At 42.2% G+C, this 14,241-nt stretch overlaps 1 protein-coding gene and 1 pseudogene across 2 annotated transcripts in view; one reads left to right on the top strand and one right to left on the bottom strand.

Moving 5' to 3' along the window:
- The window catches only part of PCBD2 (pterin-4 alpha-carbinolamine dehydratase 2), a 53,541-nt gene that overhangs the window by 24,939 nt on the left and 14,361 nt on the right, over positions 1-14,241 (bottom strand). The window lies entirely within an intron of this gene.
- On the top strand, positions 8,668-9,051 carry LOC117311543 (small ribosomal subunit protein uS8-like; annotated as a pseudogene).

Below are 14,241 nucleotides of genomic sequence, written 5' to 3'. Positions count from 1 at the left end.
CACTGAAAGGTAGCAACATCATAGGCATGAAGACTCCAGGAACTGCAGACCAGAATCAAAACCTCGAACCCCACACTCACAGGGCTAAAATGTTTCCTCATGTGAGGAAGAGAACTACCACTAACAATTTTTGGCAATAATATTTGAATCTTGGCTCAACTGGATAATTTTGTTCTGCACCAAAACCAATTCCATTCAAATTCCCAAAGCCTATGAGCAGATTCGTACTAATTTAAAGACATAGTTTCCTTCCAAACCCAATGAAATGAAAGGCAGAAACCAGCAAACGAAAAAAAAAAAAAAATTAAATAACATATATAAGATGGCTTGCCATTTTATGAAAAACAAATGAAGAATTACACTCACATCACACTGATAAACTGAGAGGCTGCCAGTGGTTTTCAGGGCAGATGTAACATTTTAACAAATGTGATTGTTTGTGAACGAAATAATTCTGATCAAAAACTTAATTGCAGCCAAAGTGAGCCCTGGGCTGTGTCACCATAATCCATTTTGACAGGAAGCAGTGAGTGGAGATTCCTACTGTGAACGAAGCACATGTGAAAGGTCAGCTTTGGCCTGGAACTTCAAAACCGTTAACGTGTAAAACAGTGTGCATTAGAGCCCGGAACGGCTAACCACTGGATTAGCGGATGTCCGCCGTGTGGGTCTGATGTGCTTTTGGCAGGTAATGGTTAATTTGTAAATAGGCAATGTATTGTAACTTTCTTCCTTGCCTCTTCCCAACATTTACCAGCAGAGCCCATTCTTAATTAGAGTTCCAGAATATTACAATGTTAGATTTATAACACGGCCTCATTATAAGAAAGTCCTTGTTTTTGAAATGAAACTTATTTTTAATAATTTAGTGCAGGAAAAGTTACGTGTATTTTAAAAATGTTTGTTGATATAATGAATGAAAAACTTTTTCATGTAAAATGAATACATTTGTTCACCAATAGCAACTGTATTATAAAAGCCAAAATTTGCCAAATGAGAATTTCATTACAAGAAATGTATAATTTACTCACATATTATAATATGAAAAACTAATTACACAATACTATTTTGCATGGCTTAAAACAAAATTCTAAATAAAAATGCAGTTAATACCAGCTTTCATTTTTCAATGAAACTTATGAAAGAACCAACCTAAATATTGCCTTATAAGCCAATGCATGCAAAAGTGCTTTATACAAATTTAGTGCTATAAAATTGGTTCATCTGGCTTTAAATAAGTCATTTCTCCCATATCTAAACCACTTGAGGTAATATGGCATTAATGAGTGATAAAAGCTGGCACTGTGCACCTCCATGATTATTTCAGGATTTAACTCATTTCTGAGTTGAGGGGAAATAATACTTCTCTCTGAAAATAAGCAGATCTTCTACAATAAGTTTTACTTCTATTCTCAAAATCAGCTTTCTAAGGTTGTATCTCTGGCCACTGGGCAGATGTAGCTCCTGGGCCCTTCGCAGGCTAAATACAGAAATCTTGAAGGTGGCTACATGGCAAGGGTAGCCTCATTGCCAGCAATCTCATGATTCCTATCCCCTTCAGAATATCTACTGACACCTGTAGAAACAAAATCACACATGTGCTACTAACTGCAATGCAAGGCTGAGGAGAAAAAAGAATCAAGGTCGGCAAAACAAGTTACCAATTTCTTATGTTTCTGCTTTCCATACAGGATCTGAAAACAAAACCTTCAGCATATTTGGAAGATTCAGAATCTTCCTAACAGTCTGCTTCTGAAAGTATGGAATGTACACATTTACCAACCACCTTCCTGGTCTCTAAGCCCTAGGACACAGTCCCTGACCTTCAAGGAGCTTACAGTGTGGTAGGAGAGGGCAGATAATCAGCCATGAAGACCTGGCAAGAAGTAAAGGAGGTAGAGAGGAAGCAAGCAAGAGAGGCTGTGTGCGCAAGTGGTGCTGGGCATATCCATCTTATATTTTCACCCCTCTTCTCCACAGATGCAATAGCAATCCAGATTCACCAGTAGAGCACCTGATTTCCCATAGGAGCTAAATTTATCCTAGGTACATGAGTAAAGAAGAGATGTGTAATTCACCCAAAAAATATTTTAGAAGGTTCCAAATTGGTCAGTAAGGTATTTTCTTATACTGCTAAGTGACTGATTACACCTGGTAACACTAAGTGTCTATAATTTTAGCTTCACTCCTAATCGTTTTTTCCATCACCACAACCTTTTCAGCATAATAATTCTTGGCCACCATTCCACTTCCTTCGTGAGGCTCAGGCTCAAAGAAGCTTACGAACTTCCCTCCAGAAAGATTACCGACAGAGTGGGAAGTGCCCCACACTGAGTTCCAACTTAAAATGGGCATATGCCCACTCAGGGTTAGGGACCCTGTGCTGAGATGCACGTGCCCCACGCTCAGTGCCAACACTTAGGATTCTCTCACTCAGGAGCAAGATTATTGCTAAGGCAATTACAACTACTGATCACGAAAGAGATGCTGCTATTTCTTAATTGGTTTATATTTGTTTACATGTCTTAAAAACAGATGTCCAGAAGGTTGAACTTATACTTTAATTCAGTTCTGGACTGTGAGCTAAGTTTTCACAAATACAAAGAAATATGTTGTTACCAGTTTCTTTTTAAGGACCCATGTTCAAATGGGAGGACACCTAAGAAATTCATCATTGAATTCTTATTTGTAGGAGCAGATTCTCTGTAACCTGTAAATTATTTTGATTTACGGTGAATCATTATTGTATTCATAAATGCTGAAGAGTTGGTGAACAACATGATATAATGACACCCCAAAATAATTTTATAACTGCAGGTGTGCAAATCATAACATGTGGGAGATGACTCAAAGGATAATGGGGAATAAAACAGTTTAGGAAGGGTCACATAAAGAAGGGAAAGGAGCGAGGGCACATACGGCAACTTTCCAAGATGTCTTTAAAACCAAACTACTCGTTTAGAGGCAGACGCAGTCCAGCAGTCAGGCATGGGCAGCAGAGTCAACAGTTACATTTAAACAAGCAAAGGCAAAATGCTCCATAATTTACAACAACCCAATCACACTGCTCATTCTTTTGAGGTTAAATGCTACTGACATAAGCTACACCTGAGTCCAATCAGTGCGGAGACGTTGAGAAGATTCACACGAAAGGACTAAATTTGTCACAAATGGGTTGGTTTCCGATCTTAATGTAGCCAAGTTGCTTTACTCTGACCTCTATTGAACAAATCAACTTAATGGGCACTAGGAGTGCTATAAAACTTAACAATGGAGTGATTTTTAACTTTTAAAATATAGTTATGAAGCAAAATGTTGGATAGCTTCTACAATACTGGAAATCAAATTAAATCTAGATGTTTTTTAACAGTCTTGACAGATATAATCCTAGTTACCATGTAAATTTATGGTAAGCTGCTGTGATATTAGCCACAGGTGCTACTTTTAATATATGAGCCACATCTGGCTGGGAATAGAATTTCTCAGAGGACTGAAAATGACCTCACTATCAGACAATGGAAGGGAAAAATCAAGACCACTGTGGCATATAAAAAGCTGAAGATGTGGTCCACAACTAAATATTTCACATAAAATTCATTTTAACTCTGCAGTTGTAGGTTAAAAGATATTATGCTTTCAATATTTAAGAGGCGTAGATATACTTCAACCAAACAGCCAAAAGATTAAGAATGTAAGTCAGTTATGAATACCCTGGCTACGTATATAATACTAGTTTTCCATCCTTTGATCAACGTCGGGAAAAATGATGCACTAAGACTTGAAAAGAAAATTCTTTCATGGTTCCCAAGCACAAAACATGATTAGATACCACCAAGCATACCAAACCAAGACGTAACCATTACTGATCTCTAAGCAGCAACTCTCCAGCGCCAGGCCAACATCACTGGTTGGGTTTTTAAAGTTCTTTGGAGCCATTCATCACGCCCAAGAAAACATTCTCATAAGGTGAAATTTTTACAAAATCATTACAAGTAATCACCATTCTAAGTCTGAGAACCAGCAATATCACCACAGACAAATACAAAGAGAAAACACAAGTTTCTCTTACTTACCCAATTCAAAAATAAAAAGAAGAATATGTATAAAATATACACTTGTTTCCTTTTAAGAAACCCTTTCTGGGCTTCCCTGGTGGCGCAGTGGTTGAGAGTCCGCCTGCCGATGCAGGGGACACGGGTTCGTGACCCGGTCCGGGAAGATCCCACATGCAGTGGAGCAGCTGGGCCCGTGAGCCACGGCCGCTGAGCCTGCGCGTCCGGAGCCTGTGCTCCGCAAGGGGAGAGGCCACTGCAGTGAGAGGCCCGCATACCACACACAAAAAAAAAGAAACCCTTTCTGAACCACTCAAAACCCATCATTTGCTAGAGAACTGGCAAGTGTGGAAATGTGATAGAGGATTTACAAAGATTGAATTTCCTATGAAATAACTCTTCCCAAATTAAACAAGCCTTCGTTATCTGAAAAAAATCTCTAAAAGAGAAATATTTCTATGAAAATATTCCCTACACCATTGCCCTACGCTGTAAGAACGGTAGCTACAAAGCCCTATAACATAACATTTTCCTTCTGACCTTCTCAAGTAACTGGAAGGGCTTGATTTTTTAGCTTCAACAGATCAATTCAATCTAGATGATGATTTCTATTTACTTTAACAAGTAACTGGATCTATGCCTGATCTCAATGGGCATCAAGATCCTGAGTGTCTTTAGCAAGAAGAACCTGGTATGACTCCCGGATACTTTTGTGATCAATGGACAGCATTTATATGGAGCATTTAGGAAAGGCAGGCTCACAAAGTCTCATCTGTGGTTAGTTATGATAGAAAGGCACTGGTTAAATTAAACATGGCCTTTCCTTTCAGTGGAATCCTCTATATATCCCACCATTAAAAACCATGAAGTAAAATACTTTACTGACAGCGAAAAATGGTCACCATACATAAAGTGAGAAGATGCAACTGAGCAAAAAAGCATCTACAATATGACTCCAAATATATGTACATACGTACATACTCATAAAACACACATTCACACATACTGCTTTTTAAGTGGGCAGAAGGTATATTTTTCTTCTTTGTACTTTTCTGTGTCTTCCTAATTATAAAACATACTATGCAGTCAGGAAAAAAAATGTATCTATTAACAAGCTAAACAGACCACACAAATGAAACAGGGTGCTATCATTCCCAGAAGAGAGAGAGGCCAGGCTGACCTCTGTGGGGTATGAGTGATCCATAAATGTTAAACCCTTCTATTTAAACCTTGCAGTTTTAAACAAATAGGAAGATGGAAAGAGACTCATTCTCAAGCTTATGTAACAGAATCACAGTTTAAGACATTTAGAATTACAATGGCCCTCTCTTCTACACACCTGTGTCCACAATTGTATGGTCAATGGCTCAGAAAGCTGGGGTCTCTCAGTGTAGAAGTTTATCTTCTCTACACCGAGTTCTAATTTGCCAAGTTAAGTTTTTAGCTGCTCTTTGCAGACCTTCTATCTGGAAGAGACTTCCCCCTCCAGGTAGAAGTTGACCTCTAATCTGTAGCTGACTTAGGACAAATAACTGATCAATCAAGTATTATAAACTAATGCTTTCAGGGCAGGGCATGGGAACCATGTAGCAATTTACAGGTCAAATTCCTATCAGTAGCTGGCTACCCTTTTCTTCAAAATATGCAAAGAACACATTGCCTCTTTTAAGCCCTCCAAAATAAACACTGTTTCCTAAACAGAACAAAGAAAGACTCAATTTTGAACAGCAGAGTTGTTCATTCAAAGGTCTAGGACATTCCTAAATAGAACAGCATTCCATATCCTGAATTACCCCACAACCCTTCAAAATATAGACTTGGGTTAGAGAAGAGCTGTGGCCTCAGAATAAGTGGGAAGCCTGGCCTTGGAAGGACGGCGCCTCACTGCTTCGTCTGTACGTTTGAGCAGGTTCCTTCTTACCATTAGTAACCTGGGCTTCCTAATACCCAACCCCGCAAGGCTGCTGGAAAGCTTCGATGAAACCACCTACATTATTTCCCAGGTCACCCAACAATGAGCTACTAACGCCTGGAAAACACTCAATAGTTCATAAAATACTTCGTGACTCTCCAAACTGTCAGAAAGAAAACTGACTTGGCTGCATTTCTGGTAAATAATGCAACATTAAAGAGTTACCTGTATTACAGGTATGACCTTAAAAACCTGTATTACAGAGTGACCTTAAGGCAACATTTTTACAACAAAAACTTTTTAAATAATTCCTAAAAAAATGTATCAAACAAACTTTTAAAACTTTTCTATCTGGAACGCCACCAAGTTATGATTTTAAAAAGAGAAAGAAAAGAAAAGAAAATCAGCCAAGAGGGCTGGACCAGTGGTCACAGAAAAGGAAAGGAATCTGACATTAAAAGAACTGTCATGAAACGAAAATGAGTGCCTAATGGATAACAGGTAGAAGGCCTGCAGCAGTGTGATGCTCTGTGGAGTCCTGGCAGAACCTGCCGTGGTCCCTCAGGACACCAAGATTTACAAAAGACTGGGTGTGGGTGGCTGAAGCCGCGGAGCCACAACATCGAGTAAGTGCCAACCTCAGCCTCTCCTCGGTGGAGGTGATTTACTAGAGATGCCACAAGTGGCCCCTTTCTTTCTCCGACACTCCAAAACTGCCTGCAGAACAGAGGCACGATCAATGCGGTTCTTCTGGGAAGGGTGCCACGGCCCTAAAGACCATCCCATCATACATACCAACTTAGCAGCCAAGTAAGTTGGTCACTGTTAGGAAACATCTGTGTTTAGGAGTAAGGAAACGAGAGAAAGGAGAAGTCCCTGGTGAGAAAGGGTTTTAGGTAGTAACCTGTAGGAGACAAAAGCACTATGTTCCCCTGGGGCTAAGGGCACTGACTAGGATCACCTATGTGAGCCCAATCAAGGGGCTTCATGTATTCAAAATACCTAGGTAACGCTGGGAGGGCACTGTGGGAGAGGTACACAAGCACAACCCAAGTCTTCACCCTCAAGGCACTTATATGTTAGATGCAGAGAGACAAAAGTAAGTGGTCACATTCCTCTGTTGCATGATTTAAGCTGCACTTACTCACATCCTAATCCCACCACTGGTTCACTGTCAACTTCACCACAGGGCCTCAATAGCCTCATCCGTCCTAGCACTAATGTTCACAGGTTTAATATCAAAACAAGGCTGAAAGAAAACCACTAACAAATAGGATAATGCAAGGGCTGAATTACAAACAGAAAGAACAGACAAGAGGCTAATGTCTGTGGCTACAAAGATCTATGTAAGGCACATGAGCTCCACTTCCTCTCCAGTCTGCCCTGCACCCCCATCCCACACAAACGATCCTTCCTACGGCCACTGATGACCTCCATGTTGCTTAATGCGTGATCATCTTTTGGTACTCATCTTACTTGGACTGTCAGCAGAACTGATTCCTCTCTCCCTTTTTTTAAAAAAATTATTTATTTAATTTATTTATTTTTGGCTGCATTGGATTTTCGTTGCTGCGCACAGGCTTTCTCTAGTTGCAGCGAGCGGGGGCTACCCTTTCGTTGCAGTGTGCGGGCTTCTCATGGCAGTGGCTTCTCTTGTTGCAGAACACGGGCTCTAGGCTCACATGCTTCAGTAGTTGTGGCACGTGGGCTCAGAAGTTGTGGCTCATGGGCTCAGTAATTGTGGCTCATGGGCTCTAGAGCACAGGCTCAGTAGTTGTGATGCATGGGCTTAGTTGCTCCGCGACATGCGGGATCTTCCCAGACCAAGGCTCGAACCCACGTCCCCTGCATTAGTAGGCGGATTCTTAACCACTGCGCCACCAGGAAAGCCCCCTCTCTCCCTTTTAAAACATCATCTTCTTCTGGATTCTGTGTACAACACTGGCCTGATTTTCTTCCTATTTCACTATAGAGTCTTTCTCAGTCTTCTGCCAACACCTCCTCTTCTATCCTACCCCTAAATGGACCGAGTTCTGAGCCCTCTTCTCTTCTCACACTATAATTTCTGCCTGGGTAACCTCATCTATTACATTGGCTTGGTTCCATACACATCTATGTCTCCCCAGTTATCTACAACCCAGACACAAAACTACCTTCTTAGGGTTGACACTGGGATGTCTCGTAGCAACGCACATTTAACAATATCCACACCAGAAACCTTGATCCCTGCACACCAATCCTGTTCCTTTCCCACACTTCCCCAGCTCAGTAAGTGTCACTCCCAACCACCCAGTTCCTTGGGTCCTAAACCTGAAAGTCATACTTAACACTTCCTGCTCTTCTTCCTCACCACCCATCACCACTCCTCCCTTGTAGAGAAACTTGGGTTTTCTCTTGATATTTTTATTCCCTGTAAGTGTTATGTGTGGCATCATTGGTTCCTGCTCATGTAAACTACTAAAAGCAGCTCCAACCTCTATACCTCTCTGCTTCCCCTTTGTCACTATCCAGTCCAGAATCTCCTGCTGTGTCCACCTAGTAATGATGTCTCACCTGGATGAATGCAACAGCCTCCTTACTATTCTCCTCATGTAATTTTTTGCCCCCTCCCGCCTCCACTTCATCCTCTAAGTCCTCAGACAGCCTGCCCACTTCCCATAACACCATGTCCTCACCCCTCCTGTCCTCTTCCTGTCACCTTTCTGGGCCGCCATATTTGTGCATGTGAATGTCCTGGCTGATGCTCTCAAGAACATCAATGATGCCAAAGAGATGCAAACACCAGGTTCTTACTAGACTGTGCTCCAAAGTCATCATCCAGTTTCTAACAGTAATAACGAAGAATGGTTACATTGGCGAATTTGAAATCACTGATGACCACAGAGCTGGGAAAATTGTTGTGAACCTCATGGGCAAGTTAAACAAGTGTGTAGTGATCAGTCCCAGATTTGATGTGCAACTCAAAGATCTAAAAAAATGGCAGATTGCCCATTTGGTTTCATTATACTGACAACTTCAGCTGGCATCATGGACAAAGAAGCAGCAAAACAAAACACAGGAAAGAAAATCCTGGGATTCTTTTCCTAGGGATGTAGTACACACGTGCAAATGAAATGTCTCAATGGACAAAGGAAATAAAAGAAAAAGAAAATGCATCAGCTTATCAGTTCCTTGGAGAGGTCTTCCCTGACAGCTCTCCTCCAACTGAATTCAGTTTTCCCATTTTCTCTCTCTCAACCGTCTCTTCTGCTGGAGAGGCAGTATCCACACTGGCAAATGGAAGGGATTGCCTGGGTCAAATCCCAACTCCACTGCGGGGCCCAGGGTAAATCACTTAATCTAAACTCTGGTACCCTTATCTGTAAAATGAGGTAAATATTCTCTGGAAGACAGGGTTTTGTGAGGATTAAATGAATAAATACATGTAAAGTCCTTACAACATAGTGCCTGGCCCAAAGTTGGAGTGTTCATCAAGCATTAGCTATTAGGATGTTTCTTCATGGCACTTACCGTAAGTGGCAATTATACATGCGTTATTTTCTTTGTTTATGCTCTCCCTCCCCTACTATACTGTAAGTGTTAGCTCCAGTTCCAGTATGGCCACTAATGTTTTTTGCCCCCCTGTCCTTGGCTTCCCCACTTCTTCAGTGAAAGGGATGACTAGGCGACCTCTCGGGTACCTTACAGTTCTAATCTCTCTCTTTTTTTTTTTTTTTTTTTTTTTTTTTTTTGCGGTTCGCGGGCCTCTCACTGTTGTGGCCTCTCCCGTTGCGGAGCACAGGCTCCGGATGCGCAGGCTCAGCGGCCATGGCTCACGGGCCCAGCCGCTCCGCGGCATGTGGAATCTTCCCAGACCGGGACACGAACCCGTGTCCCCTGCATCGGCAGGCGGACTTTCAACTACTGCGCCACCAGGGAAGCCCCAGTTCTAATCTCTAACAGACTAAAGAGGCCTCTTACAGAGAAGTAATGAGAGGTAAGGTTAGAGACTGTGGACAGCTTTGAAAACCTCTGAGAAGATGATGTCTTGTAAGATGTAACAGAAAGGAACTGGGATTTTCTGAGCAGATACCAACTTGGTCACAATAAAACAGCATGCAGGCCAATGAAGGCAGAGAGGGCCTAGAGGTAAAAAGCCATGAGGAAGCTCCTTCCGGAGCGCTAGGGGGAGGAGACGTGCACCCAGACCAAGCACAGTCACTGACCAGTTCCTGGTGACTGATCACCAAGATAATTCTTCAGTTTCATGTCTGGGTGCTTGAGAGAATGGTGGTCCTGAGACAAACAAACAAGTTTCTTTTAGGAAACTTTCTTGTAGGAAAGACAGAAAGACAATAAGAGTTTGCTTTCAGATACCTTAAACCTGAGGCAACACTGAACGAGGGAGAGAGCAGCACAAGGATCCTCCATGCCAGTCTTCAGCCCAGCTCACTAAACCAACCTTAGGGCCCTCACTTGCCCCACACATTACAAATAAGATGTGCCCTCTTTCTCCCTGTCCCTGACCTGTGCCACCTGCCAACCCCTCCCCCGTAGCTCCTTCCTTCAAAAAAACTATCAGACCTATCAAAACTCCCCCTTCTCCAGGCAGACTTCCTGGATTACACCTTTCAGCTTCTTAGTATTTCAGATTTTAGTGCCCAGTTAGCATGACAATTTTAAAAATCAACTATCAGGACTTCCCTGGTGGTCCAGTGGGTAAGACTCTGTGCTCCCAATTCAGGGGGCCCGGCTTTGATCCCTGGTCAGGGAACTAGATCCCGCATGCATGCCGCAACTAAGAAGTCCGCGTGCCACAAGTAAAGATCCCGCATGCCGCCACTAAGACCCGGCACAACCGAAATAAATAAATAAATATTTTTAAAAATCAACTATCAATATTTTATGCAAGGCAGATGTTCCACCTCCCCAACAAAACTGGGAATTCTTCTGGGCAGGAACGGAATCAGTTTCTTCTTTTGCATCTTCCTCCTTCCACGCCTTGGGCCCAGAGCAGTGCCAGCCCCTCAGTGGTTGCCGGCTCAAGGACCTCGCTACGCTCTCTGATCCTGACAGAGCCAGGCCCTCTGGCTCTCAGTGGGGAGACCATGTGGCTCCCAGCCCAGCCCCAACTGGGTCTGCTCCAGGCACCTGGTGCGTGTCCATGGTCAGTGCTACAGTGGCAAGGACAGGGCATTTGAAGTCAGTTTGATGAATGATATGGTAGAAGGCCACAATCCTGCCTTACTGGCTGAGAGCACAGGAGCAAACTGATTCATTAGTGGCGTTTGCTGTTTTGATAAGACTGATTTTAATGATACAATTAAATGATGTCTGATTGCTCAACAGTGATACCTGGGTTGCTCCCACACAAGCACAGCTCTGTTTGTCCTAGCTGGTGAACAGCCCCTTTCTCAGGGAAGTATTGTCAAACCCATCTAAGGCAGAAAAGTAATCCAACAAGCAGTCCTTGGAAAGCAAGATATCTCCCAGAAGAAATAAAAAAGTAAACACAAAACACCTTTCTATATCACAGTAGGATCTAAAAATGTTGCTGTGGGAACCAGAGATGAGTCTGGCACCTACTAACTGTGACATGACCCCGTGTGACCACAGCAAGTCCACGATCACAGTCTGGTTCAGTGTCCTTCCGTAAAATTCAGAGGACTAATTTTAGTGAACTAGTTAGAATGGCCCATTCCAGCCTGGATCAGAAGGGCAATATGATGGTAAATTATCTGCAACACAGGGAAGAGGATGCATTGCTTTGTTTTGTTTAAAAGGATGTAGAGAAAAGAGCAACACAGAGAGCTCAGAGCCAAGGTGAGCTCTGGTAGGCCACGTGCCTCCTGAGGTGAGAAAGCCACTGGTCACCACCTGGCCACAGGAACATGACTGCAGCGTTGTAGTTACTGCTCGGAAGAGCTGATAAAGAGTTGATAAAGCCTCTTCATCAGGCACCCAAGGTCCGTATTTCAAAACAGCTGAGTGCAAGTTTCTATGTCATGGCCCTAATGCACCAAAACTCTGTTGACAAAACTCTTGGTGTGCAAACCTAAACACTATTGATAATGGCCGTACTGAAACAATGGAGTGGCATACCAAAGAAAAACAGAAACAGAGCAGAAAACACGACCAAAATACTTTTAAGTGATTACTTAAGGTCTCCTTTAAATTATTTTCCGTAATTATCGAGCCAGCAGTCCATTGTTATTAATTCATATTCAGCCTATTTAAGCGGTACCAGCAACACAGGCTGAAAACAAATGCCTCAGTAATTTCCTAACTTTTGAGTGTTATTTTCTTGTCAGTTAAATTTAAAGCAGCCCATTTGTGACCACATTATACCAAGTTAATCTCATCTAAAGTGCTTCACAAACCCTAACAGCTACGCTAAGGTTTTATACTAATGAAAGCAATTTACATAAATGAAATTTATGTCAATGCATTTCATGACAAATTTTTTATTTTATAATAATTATAGTACTTATATGATAACATCTGTTGATAGTCACAGTCTAAACCTGGCAAAGATTTAAACCCACAACATTTTCCATGCATCATGTACATTATCTGTGAAAAGCAATAAAAAAAAGTAATGAATGCATTAATCATACCAATATCATCTGCAAAGCATAAATCTGAAATACCTTTCACGTCAGCTCAAACTGCGTTTTATTTTTTACACACCTGATTTTACGCCATCTGTAAAAGGGCAAGACAAAGACTTTTGAGGAAATTATATTTCTTGGCTGTTTGACTTTTACAAAATACTCAGGCGAAGTTGTGTAAACAGAAGGTTTACTATACTACTAAGAAAAAACGATGCAGTTAAAAGTCCATTTTTATTAAAGGACGGTGTAATCACCACAACATTTTCACACTGCAGTGTGGTGTCATATCTGCATTTTTTACACCTGTTTTACATTTCCCTCCGTCTATCTATCACATGTGTTTTTACAGATACACATCAGCTCTAAACCTCTTCTATGACATAAACAGCAGAAGCAAGACTCCAAATGATAACATTTTAGGCTCTAATTTCCCTACCCTGGTGGACACCAAACCAACGTCCCAGCCACCACCTGACACATCAGCGTGTCCTGCCTGGGACTCCCCGGGACTCCAGGTATAACTTCAAAGTGAAAACCAACATGAAAACACCACACAGATATTCTTACCAGCTTCCCAAATTTTAGGTAAAGTTTACTAAAAGGTAGCATCTCTACTCTCTACTCCAATGACAACTGTGAACACTTTCTCAGGTTTCTAGTTGGCTAAAAAGGCCCATCAGGGGCTTCCCTGGTGGCGCAGGGGTTGAGAGTCCACCTGCCGATGCAGGGGACACGGGTTCGTGCCCCGGTCCGGGAAGACCCCACATGCCGCGGAGCGGCTAGGCCCATAAGCCATGGCCGCCGAGCCAGCACGTCCGGAGCCTGTGCTCCGCAACGAGAGAGGCCACGACAGTGAGAGGCCCACATAACGCAAAAAAAAAAAAAAAAAAAAAAGCCCATCAGTGGGCACATGTTAAGAGCAAGCAACTGGTGTGATAATCAGACAGGTTTTCACTTTCCCTGGCTCCCAGACACACAGATAATAGCCTAAACTTTAAAAGCAAAATGACACTTTCTAACCTATATGATGCCAAAGCCTTAAGAACATCCTCACTGAGAGTGTTTCTTTACCCTCACCAGGCAGTGAATATCCACTTTCAAGAGTACTCAGATGTGACACTTATATTACTGAATTACTGACTCATAACTTAATGAACAATAAAAACTGAACTAATTCGTTCACAAGGAGAGTGCCTGAGACCTCCACCCATGTCCTGCCAGGATCGTTAAGATTTTCATTAACAGTTGTCTGTCTCCTGGTATCAACAAGCCTTTGACTTCACTAAGTGTTTCAGAATGTTAACCATAAGCCTATTATCAAATTCCTCAATAAAACATCTTTATAGAGTAAGTCAGCAACAGTAACTTTCAACTGCTCTACAGCAGGAGCTCCAGGACAGGAATAGAAACCATTTTACAAACCCCAAACTCACATATGGTGGGTGTTACTGCTGCTAGACACACAGAACCCCACTCCTCCACCATCGCCACCACTGCCGAGGCCATTCAGAAGCCCCCTCCCTACTCCAGTGCCAGAAATCTTTTAACAGCAGCAGTTACATTAACCAAAATGTGATGAACAAGACAAAGCACAAATAGAGCTTGGACCCTGCCCTGTGAGAGATATTCAACTTGGACAAGCTATTAGACTGAACCATGCAAAAGAGCCATTTTTGTAGGTCAA

The sequence above is a fragment of the Tursiops truncatus genome, chromosome 3 (genome assembly GCF_011762595.2).
Source record: "Tursiops truncatus isolate mTurTru1 chromosome 3, mTurTru1.mat.Y, whole genome shotgun sequence".
NCBI lineage: Eukaryota > Metazoa > Chordata > Mammalia > Artiodactyla > Delphinidae > Tursiops > Tursiops truncatus.
This window is presented reverse-complemented; position numbering and strand designations above follow the sequence as displayed.